Source organism: Mastomys coucha, unplaced genomic scaffold (genome assembly GCF_008632895.1).
Source record: "Mastomys coucha isolate ucsf_1 unplaced genomic scaffold, UCSF_Mcou_1 pScaffold3, whole genome shotgun sequence".
NCBI lineage: Eukaryota > Metazoa > Chordata > Mammalia > Rodentia > Muridae > Mastomys > Mastomys coucha.
In genome coordinates, this window is record NW_022196909.1 from 21669206 (window position 1) to 21695671 (window position 26466).

A 26466-nucleotide genomic window follows, 5' to 3' on the forward strand; every position below is an offset into this window, starting at 1 on the left:
CTCTGTACAAATACCATGCTCTTTTTTTAATCACTGTTATTCTCTAGAATAGCTTGAAGTCAGGTTGGTGATTCCCTAAGAAGTTTTTTTTTTTTTTGAATATTTATACATATATTTTGCACATTCACATTCTGAATGAAATGTACATAAATATTACCTTACAAAATCCCAAAATATCTAAAATTATGCCAACTATACAAAAAGAAAACAGAAAATAAAAATAGTATTGCTTAATTGCCTGAAACGTCAAAATGAACTCTGGGTTATCAGTATTTACATTTCTTTATTCCCATCCCATCCTTTTGGTTGTCTGTCTTATGATATCTATTCTTCTTACAATTTCCTCTCATATGAAATGCATCATGATCCTCTCAGTCAAGGAAAATCTCAGTCTTCCTCCTTAGCCCCCACCCTCTAGACGTCTTGCTGAATCTCTTTGGAATTGATCTTTTCTCCATCAGAGTTCCTTTTTGAAATTCCATTTTATAAGTCTGGCATGTGAGACTTTAATTGCTCTGCCACAGCTTTCTCTTCTTCATTCAGTAGAGTCAGCTCCAGGTTTGTTTGCTTTTGTAGTTCTTGGATCATGGTCATTGTCTTGTTCAAAAATAGCACAAATGCAGCTCTTGGTCTCTTTTTGCTCAACCGAAACTGCCTTAAAGCGTGCACATAAAGCTTGATATCGAGACTTTATTGCTGATAGTTCCTTTAAAATCGCAACTGCATTTTTCTCTCCTGCTGAATGTGGGTGATTAGCCTTGATTTCATACTCCAGCCTATATTGAAGGTAAACCAAATCAGAATCAGCCTTCTGGAACATCAGTTCCAGCTTATCGACCTCCGCCTCCATATTGAATAGTTGACCAAGAAGTTCTTTTATTGTTAAGAATTGTTTTCACTCTCCTAGGTTCATTTGTTTTTCCTTATGAAATTGGGAATTGCTCTTTCCATGTCTTTAACGAATTGTGTTAGAGACATTTTCATTTTACAATATTCAATACCAAGAACACAATTTTATATAAATATGTAGTACAAAATGGTATATGTATGATTAGAGCCACTTTAGCTATTGAAATTGCCATCCTAATCCCAAGATATAATTCATATAATAATTGTTAAACGAAATTTAAATAAGCAATATTTAAAATTAAACATTGCAACACAGTGCAAACTAATTATAGATAAATTTTATATATGCATGGTATGAAAAGTGGCAGAGAAAACACGAAAACACTTGTTTGCTACACATTTTACCTTATTACATATTGCCATCTTGAATCTGGGCATAGATGTGTCAGGATTGTGGGTCAGCCTTGTGTGACAGGTTGTCATGTGCAGAGAGCATGTTCAGATCCAGAGCTATAGTAAAATGGTAGAATGCAGCATGTAAACATGTGTAAGCACTGCTAGAACCCTCCTCATGTTCATTATGTGTTAAATTCTGATTTGATTTTCACCCCTTGTGTCTCCAGAGACCTTTATTGATAACATTTGTGTGTGTGTGTGCTTGAGTGTGTGTGTTTGCAAGCGTGTGTGTGTTTGCAAGTGTGTGTGCTTGTGCATGTGTGTTTGCAAGTGTGTGTGTGTGCATGTGCATGACCTTCACATAAGCCACAGTTTCTGGAACTGGGCTTTAAAGAAACAACTTTGAGCTTCTTAAATGAGCAAATTCTAAATTACAAATATACCTTCACTCCTCTATTTCTATATTCTCATTTTTGAGAAAAGTCATGTTTTCCTGTATTCTAAAACTCATTTTATAAAATATGAGAGGCACACTATTAATGTCAAATAAAACCTATGTTATCAGCTTTATGAAAATACTCTGTGTTGGGTAATTTGTGTTATGTGAGGGAGGATAATCCAGTTTGCACACACTCTCCTCCTCTATTACTAGGGCAATTTAAAGTATTATGTAGTGTTGCGAATAAAGAAGGAGGAAAAGATAATATCAGACAAGAATCAGACAAGAATATATTCCATGATATAGGAAATATGGTATGATGAAGAAAGAAAGAGGAAAAATTTACAGAAAGAGGCATTAAAACTCTGAAGGTCAGTGCGGAGAACTCCACAAGGTAGGAGTGACACCTGGTAACTGATTATTCTTGTCTACAAGTCTAGCAGTGTTAACAGCTGAGAACAAACCTTATTTCCTCCATAACCCCTTTAACTTAATTTAGGTCAGTAAATGGAAAACTCTTAGCTCCCTGATAGTTATAAATATTTTTTTTATAGGTAATGATTAGCTTCTGTTTTCACTCACAACAAAAATCCATTGATAGGATCATTTAAGATAGAAAAGAAAACAGATTGGTGAAATTGTCAGAATTTCTTATGATGTACACAGATCATAAAAAACACATAAAATTTGATGGGTTTAACATAAACAAAAACAAGTATGCTTTATTTCATTTTCTATGATATTTGGTGGATTTTTCAAATCTTGAAGTAGCTTCTTTATTATATTACTTGATCATAAATATGGAAAATTTAGTAATTAGTGGTCAGTACATTGACTGATATCTATCTTCTACTTTGAAAGGTGTAGCTATTCATTTTCCTGTAAGTGAATAGAGTTTTATAGAAAACTCAAAGTTGTGTACGTTTTCTCTCAGCACCCACAGGGCAGGAGAGAATATATTCTCAAGTCAAAGATAAAAGCAAGGGAATATTACCTAGGTTTTCACACAAATAATTGGCAAAGAGGATAAATAGAAACATTCCTTCAGCCCATGTCCTTGGGAAAACCTAGTCCTTTTCTTGGCTCATAGGAGATAGCTAAGAAGAATTGGATTATAATTTCTGGTGTTCATCTATATAACCTGACTCTACCATACAATGATAAGTATGTTACTGAAAACTGGAACAGAACCATTGTAGCAAGCTAGCTAGCATAAGAGTTGTAGTGTGCAACAAAGACCAAATAGACAATACTCATGGAAGAAAAAGTTTGTTACGGCCCGGCAGTGGTGGCATACGCCTTTAATCCCAGCATTTGGGAGGCAGAGGCAGGCGGATTTCTGAGTTCAAGGCCAGCCTGGTCTACAGAGTGAGTTCCAGGACAGCCAGAGCTATACAGAGAAACCCTGTCTTGAAAAAAAAAAAGATTCTTATGAACATATCTCTGGTTCTTTAGAGCATATTCTCATAAGCTCGTCTTACTTTGCTGTATGAGAGATATATATGTACATGTACATATATATATGTGTGTATGTGTGTGTGTATGTGTGTGCATGTGTGTGTATATACATTTATGAGTATATCTAATGTATCAAGTTATAGAAGTGCCATAAATTTTTCCCATTCCATAATCTGAAGGATGAGAGAGATGACCTCATGCCTAGAGGCAGGGAGTCACTTACCATGTTCCTTTGCTTAATAATGTCTGTGCACTTGTTACCATCAGGCATTAATATCTGTGTGTGTAATGAGATTTTGTAAAGTTTGATTATGACATTCTAGATAAAAGATATATTAAATTATTATTTAACTATCTAGATCATGAAAACCCAACTCATCTTTGTCTCTTCTCTACACTCTCTGTTTGATGGTACCTCAAGTTCACAGTTTCTGGCTATGAAATCATTTTGTTTTACTTTATTATTAGTTTTTAGGTGCCTCCTTGTATTTTAAAGGGAAACAGAAACATTTGAGTGACCAAAGAAAGAAATTTAGACAGAATGGAGGAGAGATGACTTGCAGTGAGGAGCAGCCTATTCACTCAGGTGTGAAGCTGAGGGATGCTCCCTCTAAGCCTATGAATATAGTCTCTTAGAGCAAAATCCATAGCTTGTTTTCTGTTTGATTATTGGCCCAGAAGGTCTACTTGGTTAATTCTGGATACTCATGAACCCTAAGCTGGCTAATATTAAACATTTTTTATTATGTATTTACTTTGTGTATTTCTAATTTCAAAGTTCTTTTGTGGAACTTCTGACGATGGCCAAAATCCTCTGACGATGACAGCTCATATTCTATTTATGTGCCTCCTGTTTTATGTAGGATTTCTAATACCTGACCATAATCAGTAAGCTTACTTTGTAGGATTTTGTTTGACATTTATAGATATGATGGTTAAACGAATATATTCACACCCTCAAATTCCCTTTAGTCTCCAAGGCTCACCACTCGTTACTTGTTTTCTTTTTGCTTTATGAGACATTACTGTTTGATAATTTTTCTCCCTTTTCCTTGTACTGTCACTGACAGTTACTAATTCACTGACTAGGTAATTTAGGATAAGTTACATAACTTATTTGAGCACTTGCAAATAATTTCAACATGCTAAATTCTGAATGGCCCTTGTGATATAATGTTCTCTACTGATCTATTTTTGGCACTAATTAATTCAACCATTTATGTCACACACAAGTTTTGAATGTTTATAGTGTGCAAATCATTAATCCAACTACTGTTGAATATTTAAAGATTATTTCCTCTTAAAGGAGTTTATATTTTATTTTTGAAATAATAGAAGTAGAATTCAGTGTTAAAGTATTGAAAACAGTGACTATAGTTGCCTGGATAAGGACCTTTTGATAATTCATAGGAAAGCTGGAGATCTCATCTGTCTGCGGATTTAAAAATGATTATAAGAAGCATATTTTTGTTATCTGTATAGTAAAAAAGTGTCAGTGATTAAGTATGTTTCTTGCTCTTTCAGAGGACCTGAGTTTAATGTCTAGTATCCATATTAGGTGGCTTATAAGTTCTAATAGCTCCAGTTTCTAGGGATCCATTTCTCTGGTTACTGTAGGCACTGTTTTTGCATATAGACATGCAAAGGCAAATAGATGACAGATAGATAGACAGATAGATATATAATAGATAGATATGTCAGAAATCATTATGATAAATATTTTGACAGCTGGTGATAAATGAGGAGAGACAGTAAGTAGGAGTTATAGTTTCATTTTTGTCTTTATTAAGATGTAGCTTATGTGACCAAAAATGATAGGAAAATAAAATGAATGTAATGGAGAAACTAGATAATGTTAGCTCTATACAGGTCCAACCATACATGAGGAAATAAAAAGGAGAACACTGATTTGTCATACTATGGGTGAAGTTTCACTTGCCTCTATAAATATTGTTTTAAGCTTAATAGGGCATCTTGTGATACTTCATAGATTCATATGAACAGGTGTCAAAAATCTCTAAAGCCTAACATTTTCTCTTAACTAAAATACATGATGCCTTTATGATTTCACTTAATTATACTTATTCCCAATACAGCATTTATTAAATTATATTTCATCAATTTGTACTGTTGGTTTCATATTATATATATATATATTATATACATGTACATACATATATATATATATATATTTCTGGAATAATATATCAAAAGTTACATATACACATTCTACATATATATTTTATAAATACATCCTATATATCATATGTAATATACATATAAATAAATGAAAAAGTGATAAAGAAGATTTAGATGAGAATCATCTTTAAAAAAATAATACATGCTTTTACAATTAAAGTACCTTAGGGTTTATATAATTGCAAATGAACTCCCTCTCGTGCTTGATCCTGCCTACCCATCTACTTACTCTTGGTTTACTAAAGACTCTAATTGTACATTCATGCAGCTCAGTGTCTTCCTGTATTGCAGGCAAGTTATCAATCTGAAAATCTCCCTTATCATGAAGAAGATGATACTGAAAGATTTTCATCATGCCTATTCAGGTCTACCCTACTGGCTCTTCTTAAGTTGCATCTTAATCAATGGCTCCATTATCCTGTGTATCAAAAATATTGGAGTTGGCATTTCTTTGCATCACAAATATGATTATTGTCTTACTAGATACACTTTCTGAGTACCAATTACATTTATATCCTCTCTTCTCCAATGCTATTCTGCTGCTGTTCATAAACTAGAACACTGTAATAACTTACTGATTTTGTTTCTCTGCCTCCATGTTTATTCAGATCCCATTAGAGAACTAGATAACCTTTAAAATGTAGCTATAACTTTCATTTTCCCTTTGAAAATAATCCAATAGATCTCAATTACATAGAGTACAAACCACACTGTTAGATGTGGTGGGTGTTCCTTATGTTTTAGTCTGTTTACCACTCTGATTCTACTTGTTATATTTTTGCTGCTTCAATAATCCATACCATATCATAGTTCCTGAAACTCCACATCTTTTTAAAAAATATATATTATGCTAATTCCTTTCTTTCTGTTCTGAAGAACCTCTATTCATCATTAAAATGAGCTCATAAGAGTATCACTTGATAATTCCTCTTAATCCCTGAATGTGTCTTTTACAATTTCACCTTTTATTTTACATGAGTTAGTAAAGAGACTAACTGTTTACTTTGGCACTAGGTTCAGTTATAATACCAGTATTTACCAACATTCATTTAACATAATTAAATAAAAATACCATTTTTATTATAATGGAATAATTTTAAGTATGAGTAGAGATACATACAGGTTCTCAACATCTAAATACAACAGAATGATGGATCAGGTTCAGTTGCTGAATATCTGCATATGAAAGCCAACAAATTTAGAATTTTAGAGTGTTCACATAGGATTGTCAAAGATTATGGAATGCTAGAAAAGAGCCTGTACAGAAAGAGGCTTGTGTATAAAGAGTGTACCCTACTGCCGTGTTGATGAAATGTTTGTATTAAGGCATGTGCTCCAGTGTCGTAACAATTAAAAGCTTGACTGTAGGGAATGATGTTCTATGTCATTACAAAGAAAGATTTGTATGTAAGATATATAGTCCAATGTCATGACAATAAAAGGCTTTTATGTAAGGGATTTCTTCTATCACCATGACAATGAAAGATTTGGCTATAAGGACCATGCTCCAGTTTCATGCCAACAGAAAGCTATGTAAACCCCATAAGGGATGTGGTTCAATATCCTTATAATAAAAAGCTTGAGTGTAAGGATTGTCCTATAGTCTCATGACTTAGAACGACTTATCGATGTGTTCTAGCATTATGACAGGTAAAGGTGAAGATAGAGAGAGAAATTTTCTTATATTTTGTTTATTTGTTTGTTTGTTTGTTTGTTTGCATGTTCCTTATATTTCATACACCTGTGTAAAATAAGTTAAGTATCAACGTGAGTAAAAGAACAATGGAAAGGACACAAGATGGAAAGTTAATGCATAAAAAGGCTAAATAATTAGAAAGATATATGTAACCTACTTTTCTATGAAAAATTTAACAGGCTGCCCTCATCCTTACCTTTTAGCAATGCTAATTTGTTCCCATCCTGGGGAAATAACTTCAGGCCACATTAGAGAGGACTTTGTGTGCTACAATGAGCACTTTACTGAGGTCAGTGCTTAAAGAAAAATTCTCCCAAGAAGATGAAATGTCCTTTGGAAGGGTATGCTTTGTTTGGATTATGTGTCCCTAGATATAAAATGTGAGACCATCTCTCAGAAAAAAACAATTGTCTACACAATAAAAATATTAAAGCACATGTAAAAGTATAGGAATTAATCTTTCAAGAAGTTCAGAAAGAAACAGTCATGTTCTCTCTGAAAACAGCATTTGGAAGTCTAGGTTGTATAGGCCATGAAGCACCGTGCTACCAGACAGGCATAAGCACTGATAATCACGAATGAGGTCAAACCCTGTGAACCTCAGAAATTTGAGAATGGCAGGCACGGAACCGCCTCCTACCTGTCTCTGTGCATGCTCTGCAACCACCAAGAGAGAGGACCATCTGCAGTCAGTAAAGTATAGCCTTAAGCCTTCAGCTTATAACTTTCCCTTCCTGGGTATTCCTTTTCCCAACAGGTACATAATCCCTGGTTCACCTCGAATAACATGTATGTGTTCACATCCTTTACCAAACAAAGCAATATGAACAAACAAAGACTGTCTCAGAGTACTGCTTCATTAATAATATCAAATGGGAAGGTCTTCATCTAAAACTGCTGCACCTAAGACACTCATAAAGACTTTCTCTCCTCTAGCCGCTCTGGTACCCAGACACTCACTCCTACACAGACCAAATCGCACTTGCTCCTCCATCCCTCTGTGTCTGGTGCCCAGAGGCCCTAAGGGAAAAGGTGGACCACAGAACCTTCTGACTTTCTCTGACCGGTGGGTACTGCCTGGGTGCCCAAGAGAGGAGAGGAGACACAGACCTTGTTCCATATTCTGCTTTCTGCTTCAGGTCTGGCATGTTGCAGAGTCTCATGCCCTGAAGGGAAAAGCAGACTGCCTCTGCCCTGCCTCCTCCAGGCTTGCTGGCAGACCCCTGGTAGCGTGGCAGACTACAAGATAGGACAATAATAGAGGGGTGATTCCAGTTGGAAAGAAAGAATAATATTTCTCAATTATTAGAGCAGTATCATTAAAGGAAGTATAAAGCATAGGAAAGGATTTTTTTTTTTTTTGGTTCCCATAACTGTTTAGAGAAGGCAAGTCTTCTTGAATTTTATAAGTGGTATTTTCAAGTAGCAGGATGGGGAGGGGCCTTTGGGATGATGCAGCATTGTATCCTAATTGTGCTGATAGACCATTCATTCAGGTTAGTGGGTCCCTGTAGAGATGATGTCAGAGGTGCTCTGGATTTGTGTGTCATTGCTTAACTGTAAGAGCTTAGTGATTTACTATATGGCAGCTGTGTCACAATTTATTTTCATTATGAAGAAATTATAATTTGTCTGCACGGTAAATCACAGTCTCTGAATATCCACAGGAATTTCCAGTTGCTTTCTGGCTTTTCTAGATTTGTTTTGCATTTGTCCTCACCAATGTTTGAAGATATCATGTAATTGTCTGTTGTCTTTTCTTTCATATTTTCTTTCCTCGCGGGCACGAGAGAAATTAATTTCCAGATAAATGATTCATTTCTTACAAAGTTACTATATCTTGGCCAAGGTTATAGAAATGGCCCCTTCACTTTCTAAGAGAGTGATGGTGAACTAATTAGAAGTAGAAGCTGTTAGAGAAAAATGATTTTCCCCTTCCCAACAGATATAAATTACAAGTAGCTTCTTTGGTTAGGGATGGGACTTAGTGACTACTTCGCCTTCTCAGTGCTGGGATTTTGTCTGGTTTGAATTTGGACAGGTCTAGTGCATGCCTTCACATTCTCTGTGTTCAGACGTGCATCAGCTGTGTTGTGTCTGGAAGATGCTGTTCTTCGGAATCATCCATCACCCCAGGCCTTTACAATCTTTCCACGTAGCTCTCCAAGCCTTGGGATTTTGGCAGGATTGATTAAAAACAACAACAACAACAAAAAAACAAAAAACAAAACAAACAAACAAAGAAAGAAAAATTCCCATCTAGGGCTGAATACTCCAGTCTTTCACTCCACATGTTGGACAATGTGGGTCTTCTTATTCGTCAGCTTTCTTTTTGCCTTTTTTCCCCTCAATGGAGTGTCACTAATTATATCAACTATATCAGTCACACTCCATGACATGGCCATAGTGGTTGGTCAAAAAAATCAGACTATATGCTTTTTATTAATTCATTAATCTTTAAATTACTTTACACCCCAAATGCAGTCTCTCCTCCCTCCTCTCCTTCCAGTTTTCTCCCTTTTACACTTATCCACTTCTCTTCGCCTTCTCTTCAGAAAAGGGCAGGTCTCCCATGGAATCAACCAGCCTTGGCATATCAAGTTGCAGTAAGACTAGGCACCTCCTTTCTAATTAAGGCTAGAAGAGGCAACCTAGTAGGAAGAGAGGGTCCCAAAGGCAGGCAACAGAGACAGAGACAGATCCTGCTTTCACTCTTAGCATTAGGAAGATGAAGCTACACAACTTTTACAGATGTGCAGAAGGCCTAAGTCAGTCCCATTGTTTCAGTTCCGTATTTGTGAGGCCCTGTGGTCTCAGGTTAGTTGATTCTGTAGGTTTTCTTGTGGTGTCCTTAACTCCTCAGGCTCCTACAATCCTTCCTCCCATCTTCCATAGGATTTCCCAAGCTTTGCAGAGTGCTTGTCTGTGGATCTCTGGATGACTTCCCATCAGACTCCGGGTGAAGCCTCTCTGATGAGGCGCCCATTCTTGAACATATTTTAGACAGGACAAATTGTAGGATGGAGTTTTGCGGCTGGGCTGGTGTCCCAATCTCTTTACTGGAAACCTTGTCTGGTTACAGGAGATGTTGGGTTCAGGTTCCATATCACCCTTTTGCTAGGAGGCTTAGCTAGAGTCATTCTCACAGTTTCCTGGGGATTTACATTGCGCTAGGTTTCTAGCTTTTCCTGGAGATGTCCCTCTCTCCCTGATTCCAATTGTGTCTCTCAGTACTCTGTCCCTTGGTCCTTCCCATATCTGACCCCTTTTGTCCTCATTCCCACCCCCAACCTTAGGGAGCTTTTTGTTTTAGTAATTTTTTGTCTTACATATTTGATTGCTTGCTTCACTGTTTCCTGTTTTTATTTTTTTATTGATTTTTTTTTTCTAATTCTTTTAAGAGAGACATGAAGTTGGGGGGAGGGTAAGAGAAGAGGGGTTGATCTGGGAAGATTTGAGAAATGAGAAAGAATAGAATAAAATATGTTGTATAATAAAATGTTTAAATAAAAATGTTTAAAAATGTCCTTGGACTAAAAATATGATGCTTTGATGGCAATCAAGTTTGAAGTTTTACTTTTCAAAATTTAACAATATTTCTAGTTTTACAAAACATTCTCAATAAAAAGATTTTTGCAGTTTTATATTTACTAATCATGACAGTTATTAGATTCATTTTATGTTGTTTAGATTCAGGAGCTCTATTGAATATTTTCTGTGTATACTTCTAAAACAGAAAACCTTTTTTATTTTTCTTCAAACTTGTTTGTTGTGCTTAAATTTCTGAGAAAGCAAAGCACATCTTAAATTACTCCTTTCTCCTGTATAGCAGTTTGTTTACCTTCCTTAGAATATTAAATTTTCATTTTGATGCGATGTTAAATGGTTTTGAAGTCAATCCAGATGCTCCTATCTATGTGTAAAGAAATGCTATTTTATTGTATTTTTTTACTGCTTTACTTGGAAGTAAAATGCACTCCAATTGCTGTCTAGAATTTCTGTGAGTTGACACAAACAGAGGACTTTATGTACTAAGTTTCATTTACTGACTTTAGTTCTAAGGATTTTTTTAAAAATAAAGTCTGAGAAAGACATCCTCTCTCTGTGTAGAAATATTTTGAATCAAATTATTCTGTAAGCCCTAAGATATGGTTGTATATCTATGAGCTACTAAATAATTACTATAAGTGCATTAAGAACAAAGCAAAATAATTCAGCAATTAAAAACCATCAACAGAACCTCAGTGTTTCCCTCTGAGGAAGAACAAAAGATAACCACCGTATTGATTCTTTCCAAGGCTTTTGATTTTTCTTTCATTTTTATTCTTACTTGGAACCAGCAGATTTATAAGCCATGTACTCGAACAGCACAATCATTTGCCATTTGGTGGAATTGGCTGACATTTCATTTTTTCTGGGCAGATTGCAGATTACTTTGACATTATTTTGCTGGGCTCCGAGCTGCGTCATTAACATATTGCTTATTACTAAAAGCAAAGTAGTTTCATTTTGTGGCATAATACCCCACATTTTCTACAAGTAATAAAGAGTGTGATTTCTCTGAAAATAGCTAAGTATTGCTTTAGCCTTGCAGAAAAAAGAGACCCTTAGAAGTCTATTACTGTAACAAAATGTATCACTAAAATGGTGTGTCAGAGGGGAAGGAAACCTCCATAAATGCACGACGTGTTTACTGTTGATATCTCTAAATCTTGGATAGGAATGAGAAACATTCATGAAATATTGGGCTTAAGCTGAGATTACATCAGTATGGAGGCAATATCATACTTGTCAACGAGGAGAATATTACTGCCAGCTTGGACCACAAGAAAATGAAAATCCACTTTTTGATCTAAGATATAATTCTTATTCTGTCCATGTCGTATAATTTTTTTGTTTTTAATGTAAAGAGAATAAGGGCCTTGCCTTTGTACTACAAGATGACCTTGTTTAGCAAGCATGGAGGAAAACAGATAGATGATCATTTTTTTAATTAAAATGCTAATCAAAGGTTTAGCTGTGCTCATCTTGTAGTCCTCACTCCGTGTTCTCACATCCGGTCTGCCCTACACTAAATTAAGTCCAATGTATACCATAAACAGGTCCACATTATACCATCTTTAGATTTTCTTCTTCTAACAAGGGAGTTGTCATATTATAATTATATCAAATATGAATGAGTTTTTGTGAATAGTTCACATACTGTGTTTTCCTTTTCTCTCGCTATGTTGACATATTCTATGAAGACAGACTATCTCAATGCAGAGAGTTGCTTTTACCGACAGCAAGCACCTAAATGAAGTATTGTGACAATATTTTGGTCACACACACTTTAGTGTTTAAGCGAAACATCATACTAATTAGCAAACCAGGCTTGAGAGATAAAAAACATAATCAGCTAGCAAATCTTAATGCACCCTTTTCACACTTTTTTGTCACCTTCTTCCTGGCATGTGACAGCAGATATAAAATTAAAATTACACGGTCATCTTAAGTAACTGTTATCCTAATTGCCTATTATTAATTCCACTTACCATTAGTTTCACTGACATATTGAAAGGCAAAAGTGGAAAAGTGGTTGTTGTTGGTGAATTTGCTTTGAAATTATCTGTTGTTTCTTTCACAATGAAAAGTACCCAGCAATGATATACCTTTCTTCAGCATACTTCATTTATATTGTGCATCAGAAGAGACAAGGTTCCTATAATTTCTTAGAAAAAGTACTATTAAGCTAGAGAAGAGACATTCTTTTTTTAAGGGACATTTCCAATATGTCAGGTATATTTTCTTCTTGTTTTTAAACCTCCATCTTCCTCTAATACAGGCAACATGCTAGGTTAAGTCAGAAGGAAACCTGTATATCCAGTTGCCCCTAAACATAATAATCTAGCACATATGGGATGGAGGAATAGAGCATAAATAAATAAGAACAAATGTACAAGTGGGATTTGTAACACTTATGATCCTTTGAATCTTTCTTCTCATTACTAGGCTTTCTTGATTGTTTTCTTATGTAGGGGAGAGACATGCCTTAAGTTGTTATAAGACTTCTTGGAATCTCCAGAAGCTTTTGGTGTCAGATTTATGCTTGATAGCTTTCCATATACATATACATATATGTATGTATATAAATATATATATATATAATATGTATAATATATAATGTGTGTGTAATCTGTTTTAGGTTATAACCAAATTATTCTAGTTACAAAACTTTTCTTTGGTTGAATTGGCTCACATGCCATTTAAGCTACTCCAATAAGTATTCACTCTTTTTCTAATTAGGCACTGCTGCGTGATTATTTTATTGAAGAAGTACATCAACTTCAACCCTTTTCTTCTCGTGCCATTCAGTTATCCACCCTCTCTATATTACGCAATTTTAAAGAACTTCACATTACTATAAATTGTCTTTATAATTTTTATTATCATGATAAGAGAACCAATAATCTAAATATATGGGTTGTGAAATGAATGTTATTCTGTTGATCGGTTTAGGGTTTCAAATATACCTAGGAACGGTAATCCCTTGGAGTCTCTGTAGCTATGTGTCAGTATATTCTATGAACAACCAGAATAACACCCAAGTAGTATGAAGAGAAAAAAGTACTTCTAATGTGATCTGCTCATTACCATGTAGCACTTTTGGCTTTTCATGATGGCTCCTTGTTATTTGTAATTAATATTAAATATGAACCATTCTTTTTAATACAAAAGAAAAAAAGAAATGTGTTTAGTTTAATAGTATTGAGCTAGAACTGGAGCAGCTCCATTTGGTTTACTGAACATTGTCACCTTTATAATGGATCCATTGCTCTTTCTTCAGTAATTTTATTTCTACAAACTGTAGAATAGAAAAAAAGAGGGGGAGCAGACAGGGTAGGAGAAGGGAGGGAGGGAGAGGGGAAGAAACAGGAATGAGTGTATTTCGGGATTCCATAGGTTGATGAAAGTGAAAGGTGATATCTTTGTGGTGATATCTTTGCCTGTGTTCCAGTATTTGACCAGAAGTCCTTGTGTAAAACAAAGAGAGGACTATAGTGTTGGCAAAGTGGATTGGAATGAAAAGATTTAAGATTTCCTGCACATGGCCACTCTGGCTTCTCCAATCCTTTCACCCTCTCTTCTAGAGGATTCCTCAAGCTCTGCCTACGTTTGGCTGTGCATCTGTTTCTATTAGTTGCTGGGTGAAGCCTCTCTGACGGCAATTAGGCTAGATACAAATCTATGAGTATAGCAGAGTATCATTCCATTGACCTTGTTTCAGGGTGGGGGAGACGTGCTCTGTTTCCTTTTATCCTAGGTCTCTGTGGTAACCACCCTCTGGGTCCTGGTCCTCCATGCACTGTGACCCCTGAGTTCTGTCTCGTGGCAATGGTCTCAAACTAAAACGGGCATTGCTTAACCACTCTCACAATTTCTATGCCACCTTTACCCCAGTACATCTTACAGGACAGCACAAGAAAACTCATAGAGTCAACTAACCTGGGCTCAGAAGGGTTCACAGAGTCTAAATGAACAACGTCGCAGCCTGCATGGGTCTGACCTAGGTTATCTGCGTATATGTGACCGTTGTGATTTTTAGTCTTGTGGGAGTCCAAACAGTGACAGCAGGAGCTGATTGTGACCCTTCTGCTAGCTTTTGAGACCCTTTTAGGACCCCTCATATTGGAAGGTGCCTTAGTGGAACTTGACATGCCATGGTTGGTTGATATGCATGGGAGACTTGACCTTTTCTGAAGGGAAATGGAGGAGAAGCAGATCAGCGGAGGAGGGTGCAGATGGAGGGAAAGGACTGGGAGGAGAGGAGGGAGGGAAAGCTGGAGTCCAATATAACATATGAGAGAAGAAGAAATAAGTTCAAAAAATGGTTTTCCTGTATAAGCTGGTGGTCATGTGCATGACAGTGGATGGCAGTACTCAGGAGGTAGGGGCAGGCAGAATTCTGACTTTGAGGTCAGCCTGTTCCAATGCATTCAGAAGGACAGTCTTATGAATTATTAATTATTGAAACATGACTGGCATTATTATGTGACCCTCATGATCTGGGGGAAAAAAGTAAGATGCTTTTTTTTAGCGTATTGCTTTACATAGGCTATGAAACAAAGATACTAAACAATGCTTGGGAGAATACCTTGCAGCAAATGTAAACTATCACAATATTTTCTTAACTTATTTGCATAGTGTTGTTTGCATAAAGCACTCTGAAATATAAAGAAATGAAATATTCAGGTTTACATGGACAGGAGTAAAAGCTTCAGTAATGGAGCTATGCATTGCCATAGAAACAAGGACTCATACACAGTAACATTTGAAACAAAAGAGCCCTGGTAACAATCTATCATAAGGTAACATCTTTTTCAGGGCTGGTTTATTTAGGTTTTGTTCTTCTGTGTAGTATACTTGTGGCTTATGCTTATAGCATGGATAAGGTCTTATCATGGTCTTAAGACACAATAAAACTTAATTAGGTTATTTGGCATATAAAAAATCCCTTCAATATAGAAGACAACTAAACTTGAAGGTATTCGACTAATTTTACTGTGATGTGTAAGTCATAAAACTTAAATTGGTTTGTTTTTCTGTGATAAGATACTTGCTCATTAGCATAATTTTAAATGTAAACAAAATTATCCTTTAAAAACTAGCAATTTTAAGTAGTTTAATTATTCATGTAAAAGTTTTGTTTTTGATAGTGTATTTGTACTTCACTTTATACATTTTTACATATTTAATTAAAATATTAAACAAGATGCCTGTAAACCTGAAAAACGTACATCCATACTTTTCTCTGTACAAAGTACACAAAACCTGTAAAAAATACATCTCTCAGTGTACTGTTCTGGTGGAAATCCCATTTATTTTTCTGGTATTTTAATTATCAAGGACAGATTCTTCAAAATGTTTTTATTTATTTTTTGATAATTTCATACAATATACTTTAATCTTTTCTGCTCTCTAGCTCCTGCCAGGTCCTCCCCCACTTTCCTTTTTACCCTACTTCATATTCTTTATCTTAAGAAATCTGAACCAGCCCCCCTCCCCAAAAAACTAATTTGTATTGGCCAATTAGTCTTGAGCATAATAAAGCCTATGCTGGAGTGCTATTGATATACTCAGTGTTAATTTGTTGAAGAAAACTGATTTTTCCCTTCCCTAGCGGCTACTAGTAACAAACAGTTTTCTGACTAGGACTGGGACTTTGTGCCCACTTCTTGGTGCTGGGATTTAGTCAGACTGCTCTTGTGCTGGTCTTGTCCAAACTGCCAACAGTCTCTGTGAATTCCTGTGTGTGCCTGCTGTGTTGTGTCTGGAAAACACAGGAACATTAAACCCGTTCCCTAAGATCCCAAGTCATAGTTGTACAAGGAACGTTTGGCATTGTTTGATTTCTTTTAGCTCAAAGTTTTGTCATGTGTTGAAATGCCAGACATTTTATCCTAGAAATCTGGATTTTCCAAAGCTGTTGATGATTTTGTTTAGAGACTCGCGGATAATCCCTCTGCCTCTGCCTCTGCCTCTACGTAGTCAAATGATCAGCTTTTGTCAGCACTATCTCAAAGCTCTTCTTGGTGCTGAAAGTCATTGGATGGCATAACTTTTGGAGGATGAATGCACACCTTTGATATTTAGCCTTTTAATCTGGTTACCTGCCAAGACTTAGTCATCATGTTCATGTTGGTGGCAGCTTGTCACGAAAGGTCAACAGTTCTCTTGGTTTTGCTTTCACTTGATCTTTTGATATCCACTCATGCATGGCTATCTTCCTTTGGTCAACGTTGTGCTCCGTGAAGCTGCATGTACATTTGCCAATTTACTTTGTAAAAGATTGAGTCTGTTCTGATAAACATATGAAGACTGGCTGTTAATGAAGCTGTGAAATTAAAATTAGACCTTTGTAGAAAATGGCAGAGAACATGTTGCAGTTATAAGTTAGAGATGTCTGAAGAAACAAACCTTCATTAAGTGCCTGATCTTTATGACAACTAGTAGCATTAAAGATAGGGTATTCTCCTGTGGTGTGAACTCTCCATAAGCCTATTAAAGGGATTTTCAAAAGCACTGATATGGTTCAGAATAAAAGAGAGCCTTCCCTAACTCAGGCTATACGAAGACTTTGACTTCTGATGGATATACTCAGTCTGTCACTCTAGCACAGACGATGATAGAATAATCTAACAAGAAATGTCCCTCATGGAGTCATATTGATTTTTGCCTCCATTAGTATCTTCTAGGTACTTACAGCCTTGATCTCAAGATGTGCAGGAAATCTATAATTTTCTTAGTTTTTCCTTTTTCCGTTTGCTTGTTTTTTAAATAATGTTGAAAGTACTTGTTCTATGCATGTGTTTCAAAAGTAAAGTTAGTAAAGAATCCAATTTTTCTTTTATTAATAAACTAAAATTGTTCATTGTGTGGCTTAACACAGAGTTAAGTCTCCATGAATAGACTAATAATTTAAGTTGCTTTTTCTACTTGGCCTCTCTGACAACAAAGGCTTGGGGATTCTAAAAATGTCCTCAAGTCAAGGAGCCATTGATGGTATCTTAAATATACAACAGGATCATCCTTAACTTGACGTCATTAGAGTTTTATTTTATGAATAGTTTAATTTTTTTCTTTCAACTGTGAATTATTTACACTGTCACAGTTACTATGTAATAACAGAGTTACAAAAATGCCGTAAATGCTTAGATGTTTTGCTACATAGCTCTTTGTAAGTAGAGTTTAAAAGCTGCTGACATATGAATATTTTACCTTATATATAGTACTTGAAATAGTGCAACGCATTATCTTTTATGTATATTTTCTGACAGAGAAAAACATTTTAAAGAAAAATGCTACCACTTTTATATAGTGTGCACCAGCCATATGCTTGGTATAGTGACCATTTTTTAAGATGTGTATCTTACTGATATAAAAACATTTATATAGATAATGTGCTAGAGAAATTCTAAGAGTCCCAAGTTGCTCATGATCTTTATTTAAACGAGGGTCTCATGAATATGATATATATAGTATTTGTTTTTAATAAAGTCATTTAAAATTTCAATGATAATTTTAATCTCATTAAAAACTTTCAGAATCCACCTGTGAGCCTGCATTTTTTTCTTTGAATTTATATAAAAAATTAATTTGATTATAAACCGTGGCTGAATCTACTCTTGAACAGGATGCCATTAAAGCTTAAAAAGAATCAAACGTGAGACTTCATTACTGCTTTCCTTAGAGAGGGAGAAAACCATAGAAACACATCAAAATCCAAGACATTTGACAGCAACTCACGAGGTCTATCTGCAGTGTGAGGTTGTTCTAGGAATACAAGAAGAATGAGTCTCACTAAACAGCACTTTGTAAGTCAAGGAAATAAATTTGTATTGTCTTCTGGCTTATAATTAGAAGAAAACAAGAAAAGGTGAAAAGAAGGGTGGAAAGAAGTGAGGGGGGACTCAGGAGGATGAAGATCGAAGGGGAAGATCAAAAGATGAAGTGTGGCCCTTCAGGACACAGTATCTGACAAGTGTTTTTGTTTTTGTTTTTTAATTAGATATTTTCTTTATTTACATGTCATACGATATCTCCTTTCCCAGTTTCCCCTCCAAAACACCAAAAAACCAAAAAACCAACAAAAACAACAAGTGTTTTAAAAGACTCTGGAGGTTAAGAATCAACAGCTTGGATACTATCTGAAGTGCTATGTAAAGGCAAAAACTCCTGGGTCAGAGGTCTAAATCTAATGAGTCATTTAGCTGTGGGGACTTAACAAGGTGGAGAAGTCTGGATTTTCCCATTGTAACATGGAAATAGTCATCCTTTGTTTTTAGATTAATGAGGGTTAATAATGGTTTTTAAAGTGTTTAAACAATTACTGGTCTGGGGACAGTGCTGCACACATTTTAAAGAAATAAAAATATAATTCAAGCAATAAATTAACCAATTGAAAAATAATGCACAGCTAAAATATCAGTTTTCATTCTCAACCTAAAATGATGTTCAGCAATCAGGAATATTTAGCAAGCAGTGTATAATGTAACTGAAAAAGTGCTGTGATCTCAGTGAGACATTGATTTAACATATGTGAAGAATGTAGGTTTGCAGTTATATAAAATAAACAGACACCAGGTTTCTTGATAGAAGATTATCAAAATAGCACTATTCGTAGGTCTTTCTATTTTTTAGCCTCTTTCACCATATTTCTTGTTTGTATCTTCCTACTACCCATTCTGTACTCCAGTTATTAAAAAATAAGTTAAGGAAAATTATTATCTACGGGAACAGCGTAATTTGTCAATATTGAAATTTTACTTAAAAATTAATAGAGTTTGGGATTTGTTAGTCATTGCATAAGATATTCTATGATCTAGATAGAATTTTCCAGCATTCCTATTCTATGTCATTATTAAAAACATAGCAAAATATTCTTTTTCTTGGATCATCAAATACTTTTGGGAGTTATTTGTATTGTAGTGGGCTCTGTTTGTATTCCAGAGAATGAGACCTGGTCTATGGATCTGCCTGACTGAGAATTCATGACTCCAGTTTTTGCCTCTATCAGACTTGCTATGTTGAGTAAGTCAAGAGCAGAATGCTTATCACCACTGCCTCTCCTCTCAATTATGCTTTTATCTTGGCTCCCATTATTGTAAAATACCTTCTTAAGTGCCTGATGCAAGTTTTGTCTTTTAGTTTAAGCTCTCTTCTCTGTTCACCTCTTCTGTACTCTTCTGTATTTTTTATTCTGTGATCCTCACTATAACTTAGATACAGACAACACTCATTTTATCATACATACATTAGCGGAAACAGACTTAGAAAAATAAATTGACTTTTCCAAGCCGATAAATCAGGTATTTATAATGATGAAATTCAAACCTTGTACCATTTATTATTAATATCTGTAGATTTCTTAAATGCCCTGGTTGAGTTGTGCTCAAAGGATAAATACAGAGAAGCACCTTCCGGTAGAGTCATCTGCTAGGATACAGCCTCACAGCCTTTCTGTTTTCCTATGTAGTGTATTTCAACAGACTACATTTTCATCTCTAGCATGCTTTCTCACTTTGATTTCATGTTTCCCATCTCTCAACCCTTTTAAGACACCCCCAAATTGCTTCTGATTTTAGATTGTGCTTGAATTTCCTTAATATTTCTCTAGCAGCATATCTGTGACTTGCTAGGGAGAAGCCTACAGAGGGTCAAATGATGTCCTGCCTGCCTCAGAGGGTAAGAGCCTCTCTGATCTTCAACTTGATGTGTGTACAGGAAACATCATGCACTCTCTCCACAGCGTTTGTTTCAAATGAGAAAACTGAGATCTAATTTCTGTTTCTTTTCTTTTCTAAAAGTCACTAAAATCCTGAGACTGGAACCACCTGCAACCTATTCACTTGAATAGTCCCCAAATGGCTTTTTCTCCAGGAATGCTCCTCTAGATTCTCATTTTATCCTCTCATTTATGCATTTTTTTTCTTCTGTGATAGACTTGTTGAAATAAAAGAAAAATGTTCTTACACTCCTCAGAAAATCTAGCCACATTCTACCTTGTTTATTCCAAGGAGCCATGCATAGCACAGGGCTGTACCATCCTGACAAAACCTCTGAGAGTACAAAGAAGGGAGAATTTATTTAGGCTCATGGTTTTAAAGATTTGGTTCTTTGCTCAGCTGGCAAAATTGCCCAAGGTATGTGATGGGGCAGAGCCTCATGATGGAAGGAAGAAATAAGGAGAGCTGCTCACATGGAGTAGAGATAGAATCAGAGACAGGGAGGAGTTGGAGAGTTGGCATAGCTCAAATGATTCAACTACCCAGCCACACCTACCTTAGGCCACATTTCCTATACCCACCTGATAATGCTTTCATATTGTGAGTTCTTCAAGAGAATAATTATTGGACTAGCTTATAGCCCTCAGGATTTAAATATTCCCCAGTGCTCACCTGGTGCCAGCAGAGCATTGTATATTTGAATTTTCCTCCAGGGGCTATCTTTTAGCAGAATCATAACACTACACAGAGATTCTCCAAAGTGAAAAATGTCTGTTTTATATAGGAACCTTCAAAACTGATCTATAGAAATGTTTCTGAGAACATGTAACATTGGACAATAGTAAAACAGAAAAGTGAATTTATGTTCTTTCAACAGATACAACTTGATTGTTGAGAATGTGAGAAATATATCATGGTGTAAGTAGTAAACAAATATGGTGCAGATAAGGCACCTTTCATCATGAACAGGCAGGCCTCAACTGAGTGAAGCTTTTCAGTGTTGATGTATTAGGAGTATAGCTATATCATCCAGGTTGTAAGTTACATTCCTAAAGACAGTATTTTCCTAAAAACTCTTTGGATAAACATAAAATTCTTAGATTAATTATATAATTGGTATTATTACATATTGTATTTTGAGTCTTTCATTTTATTTTCCTGTCTTCCATGAAATCTACATATTTTTCTTATTTTCCCTACCATATAGTGCTTAGTGCTTTTCTTGGACAAATCTGTCTCTTGCTCCTGTCTCTCGCACCAGTTACAGTACCCATCGCTCCCATTCCACAAAGTCAAATAAAGTCTTTACTCAACTCTTAACTAAACTGCATAAAATTTCATGATGGCTGTGATTAATATAAACAAGGCCAGAGTAATACTGAAATGTGAAAACAATAAACATGGAAAACAGTTTTCTAGAGTTAACATGACTATTATAGTTCTCCTAAAAGGAATTTCAGCCAGAGTGATAAACGTTTCTTTCCTAGGTTAGAATCTTTTCACCCAAGCGTTGCACAGCAGCATTCCAGAGGTGATTGACCTGATGCCCTGATGCTGGTTCTATGAACATATTCCATACTTTATCTCTACTTTTGTCTATTAAGTGTAAAGTTATCATGGATGTCTTCTATTTTATATTTGGAAGGCACTACAATGAGGAAGATTCAAGGGAAGACTGGAAACATTCAAGATGTGAAATTGCTTTCTCATTTTCCATTTTCTTTCCTTGTTAATAAAAAGTCACTTTATAGCAATGAGATTTCTAGCAAAGTACTTGTTAATAGTTCTCTATTCTAGTTTCAGGACATAACAAGAGATATCTTCTCAAACAGAATTGTTGGAGCTCTGTATGAATTAAATTAGTAATACATATTAGATTATTTTTATTGTCAAGATAATCATACAGATAATGAGTTCCCTTTGACATTTTCATGCTCTGTTCAAAAATACAAATGATCTACACACCATGATTGTTGCATAGGTGTTTATGAATATTTACACTATTTTATTACTTTTTGGATTAAATTAGTTAATACTTAAATGTTTTAGGGCCTCTCACATTCTGCCTTTTCTATTTTCCTGTAACTCTTATCAGTTTGAGCTACTTTATCTCATGTTTCAGTCTTAAGTAGATTATGTACATTATTGCATTTGTCTCTTTTTCCTTCAACATGTAAAAACAGTGAAAGCAGAGAAATTTTCTAATGATATTTCTCTAAATTACAAACATATGTTGGTTGCAACATGGTGTCACCTGGGTGGTCTATTGCTTTCAACATAGCTATTACCATAGTCTATTTAGTCATAGCCTTGATTATCATTTTATTAACAGTTATGGCATATTTAGGACTTTGAGAAACTTATCTAAGCACTTTGCATTTACTAAACCATTTATTCTTCCTAAAAGCCATATAAAATGTGTAACATCATTATTCTGTCATAGACATGGAAATTCAACAATGTCATGATTCCTCTGAGTTCATTGTGACCTCATTGTCTCAACAAAACCCTTGTAGCTGCATTATTCCATCAAACATGGTACATTGTCCCTTCTCTAATTTGATCCATATTTGAAAGTGGCCAATGAGTGGATGACAAACCTAATGTCCATCATTTTCTTCAGGACAGCTCTGAGCATAGATTTGGGGGGCATTAAATGTGTTCAATGATTGAATCCATGGATTGGTCTGTGGGTTTGGCAGGCATTGAATTAGAGGCAGAAGCACGTACAGCATCCATTGTGGCATGAAAGGAGAGTGAGTTTCTGTGTCTGGATTCACAGAATACCTCCAGGACAATCAAATGTAAGAGGCCCAGCTACAATGAATTGCAAAAATGATGGCCTATAGAACTGCTCTGTGTGGAAGAGGCCAGCTGGGTGGTGTGGGGGAGGAGGCTTGGCACTTCACAGAGACAGATGCTAAAATGGATATTGCAGGTGGTTTTATGTTCCTTCATGGTGGGCTCATTGGCAGATCTTTCCCTTGGCTCTTTTAGTTTAATCCAAACCGGAGGTGACAGTGTCTCTCTGCTGGCAATGACCTTGCTCACCTTGCCAAGGTTTCCCCAGTACACATTAGAAAATAGTTTTTGCTTGATTTTCATCTGATTTCAGGGAAGCCACACTTTTCTTTTAAATTAAAGTGGACTATTTTATGGATGATACATCTACCTCTCCTATTTTGATATTGAACCATTAAGTGCCAAGATAATGTTATCTATTTAAAATCTTGTTCTTGGTTACATATATGTGTAACATTTGCAAATAGATATTTGAAACCAAAAGATAAAAGGTAGCACTTGCTGAGTGGTCCCCTGTGTCAGTGTTTCAGAAGTTCACATAGATCCTTACTTTTCATTTTCTCTTAATCGACCACTTATATGGGAAACTATAACTACCCCTAGATTACTAAGAATAGAGAAAAGAAATAGAAAATTATTAACTTACCTAAGACCACAAAAATGTAGCTAGCTAGGACTTCCACTAAGTCCTTTATATCCAGAACCTACACTTTAACCAAGACACCACTTTCTTTCGGATAGTCTTCTCTCATACAGGTGCTTTATTGCACAAACCATTTTTTTTTTGTAGTCATGAACAGAAAATTCATAAAAAGCTCTTTTGCCAAGACATACACAATTATAGCTTGCAGTGTGTATGTGTGTGTGCGTGTGTGTGTGTGTATGCGCATGTGCACATGTGCACGTGCAGTCTGTGTGCTTTCTAGTTTCTACTAGCTTGAGAATAGGAGACCTGAGTTTTTATTTTAATTAGAAACATTGAACTACATGAAAAAGAATCCTTGGCGGCAGCTGTATATTCTCACTTTGACTTGAAAACTACATTCATTGATATCTTTTTAGTCTTTGAAAAGAAATCTATTGTCCATTTTAGCTGCTGCAGCGGCTGCTCTGAACCCTTTTGATAATTGTCCATGCACAAGCCTGTTCTGTGTTCTTTGAGAAATAATAACGGCATACTGTACTTCACAGGTGCGAACATGAAATGATTTGCTCTATCATTTTGCTTGCTTAATTTACAGCTTTCTGTATTTAATTATGCCCATTGTTCATAGATTGGATATTGAGAATCCAACAAAGATGGTATTTTGAATCAGCTTTGTAATGTCATTGAGTAGGTCTTACACTGCAGGATACTTAAATCTTTTCTTCAATTGTGACAGTTTGGATATCCTCAGGGGTTCCAAGCTGTCTTCAATTATGCCAGCTATCTGAATGTGGAATGTAAAGTACTATTATAGTGGAAAATTAAATATTATTTGTCCCAATTTTATCTTTTTAATAGTCACTAGCTTCTGTAGTCACTTTAATAGTCACCAATATATATATATGTGTGTGTGTGTGTGTCCATTACACACACACACACACACACACACACACATATATACACACACACACAAAAATTATGTGCAAACCTGCTGTGTGGATGTACTTTCTTTTAAACCATATACTGTCACTGGGTGATTGAATGCCTTGGATGTATGTCTCTACATGTCTGGATTTTACTTTCTTAATTACAAAAGTTTAAGACTGCTATATTTATTTTGGAAGGTGAGATAGAATCATGTAAGTTTTATGACCACGAGAAATTTGCTATTATTTCTACATTCCCCTTGTTTTGAAGGGTATTGAAAATCTTGGGTTTGAATACCTGCCTCATCATACAATTACACTGTACTCAAGAATGGACAGCTTTATCTGATGTACTGTGATCTCAAAATTCTCACTGCCACAGTATGCTGAAAGTTGTGCCCGAAACATTATCCAAAAGCCACTCAGAATAAAGTTTAAAAGGAGAGAATATTTCTCTTTATAACTGGGTTTTGTCTGGCTGTTTAAGTGTGATTGTTTGCGAGTGATTTTCATGACACTGGAAAATTAGTGGTTTGGGTGACAAGTGCTCTAGATGGCTGGAGGTGATCACTTGTTGATCCCCTAAAACCTTTTTTGCATTTTTGAATGTTGCTACTTTGAGACCACTAGTTCCTAGGCTAGGGATGTGTCATTTAATAGTCTATATACTTAGCCACTATTCAGGGACATGCAGTTATTTTTGTTGATTCATTTAACAAATAAAAACCTCTGCTCCCAGAAAGTGTCTGGTACTGTTTAGGTCCTGGCAATGCGGTTGAAGAAGACCAACTTGACTTCTAACTCTGCCAGACCCATGTTAGGAATGTTGAATGTGGAGGCGTAAACTGACATTCCTATACACAATCCTTCTGACTATTTATGGTTTGTTCCTATTAGCTTTGCTCTTTTCATTGTTGGAATCCTAGCTTGTCACGAAAGCCAAATGGATACTACTAGCAATATATTAAAATGTCAGGCAAGATGTGATTATAGAGCCCTCTCGCTTTCTGATAACGTGGCAAGGGTTATACATTAGGAGGGTTAGTGTAAAGTGGACGTGGGGAAATGAACTAGGAAGTGAAAAGTTCTGGATGAATTTTAATTTGTTCTGTGAGCAGGCTTAGCTGTATAGGGAGTGGCTGGGATTGAGTCAAGATTGTGTATCTGGTTCTATTCTAACATGTCTCAAATGACATGTCGGAATTACATTGAAAATTCCTGAGTAGTTTCATGGTACTGGAAGAGTGAAATGAGGTCTTATCCTCTTGAGTTTTAAGATGCTAATCCTAAATATTAACCCAGAGTTTCTATATTTCTTTTTTATTTCCCTCTGGCAATACTTTAATGGGCTTATGTGATTATTTTACTACTTATGCTGTGTGTGTGTTCAAGTGTTTGTATGTATGTTGAGGACAGAGATTAATATCACACAGCCCTCTTCAAATTTCTCTTGGAGGCACAATATTTTCCCTGTACCTGAGGTTCCCTGATTCAGCTAGATTGACTGACCAGCAAGCTCCAGGTTCTCTTGTGTCTCTCCTCAGCACAAGGATACAGGCACACACCAGCTTACTTGTCTTTTTAAGAATGCTGTGAGGATCAACCGAACATTCTTTTGCTTGCCCATCGAGTACTTTTCTGAGTCACCTCTCCCCCATCTCCTTTTGGAGGTTCTTTTGGGTGAATCTTATATATCCCTTCTTACCCCTGCACTATATTATAGAGGCAATTATACAGAAAATAATCATGAGCTTTTTGACTTGTAGTTTTTCCTCACCCAGGTTTTCACA

The 26466-nt window shown here is 35.7% G+C and overlaps 1 protein-coding gene and 1 pseudogene across 6 annotated transcripts in view; one reads left to right on the top strand and one right to left on the bottom strand.

Annotated features, from left to right (window-relative positions):
* The window catches only part of Grik2 (glutamate ionotropic receptor kainate type subunit 2), a 626777-nt gene that overhangs the window by 127483 nt on the left and 472828 nt on the right, over positions 1-26466 (top strand). The window lies entirely within an intron of this gene.
* On the bottom strand, positions 324-949 carry LOC116074289 (annotated as a pseudogene).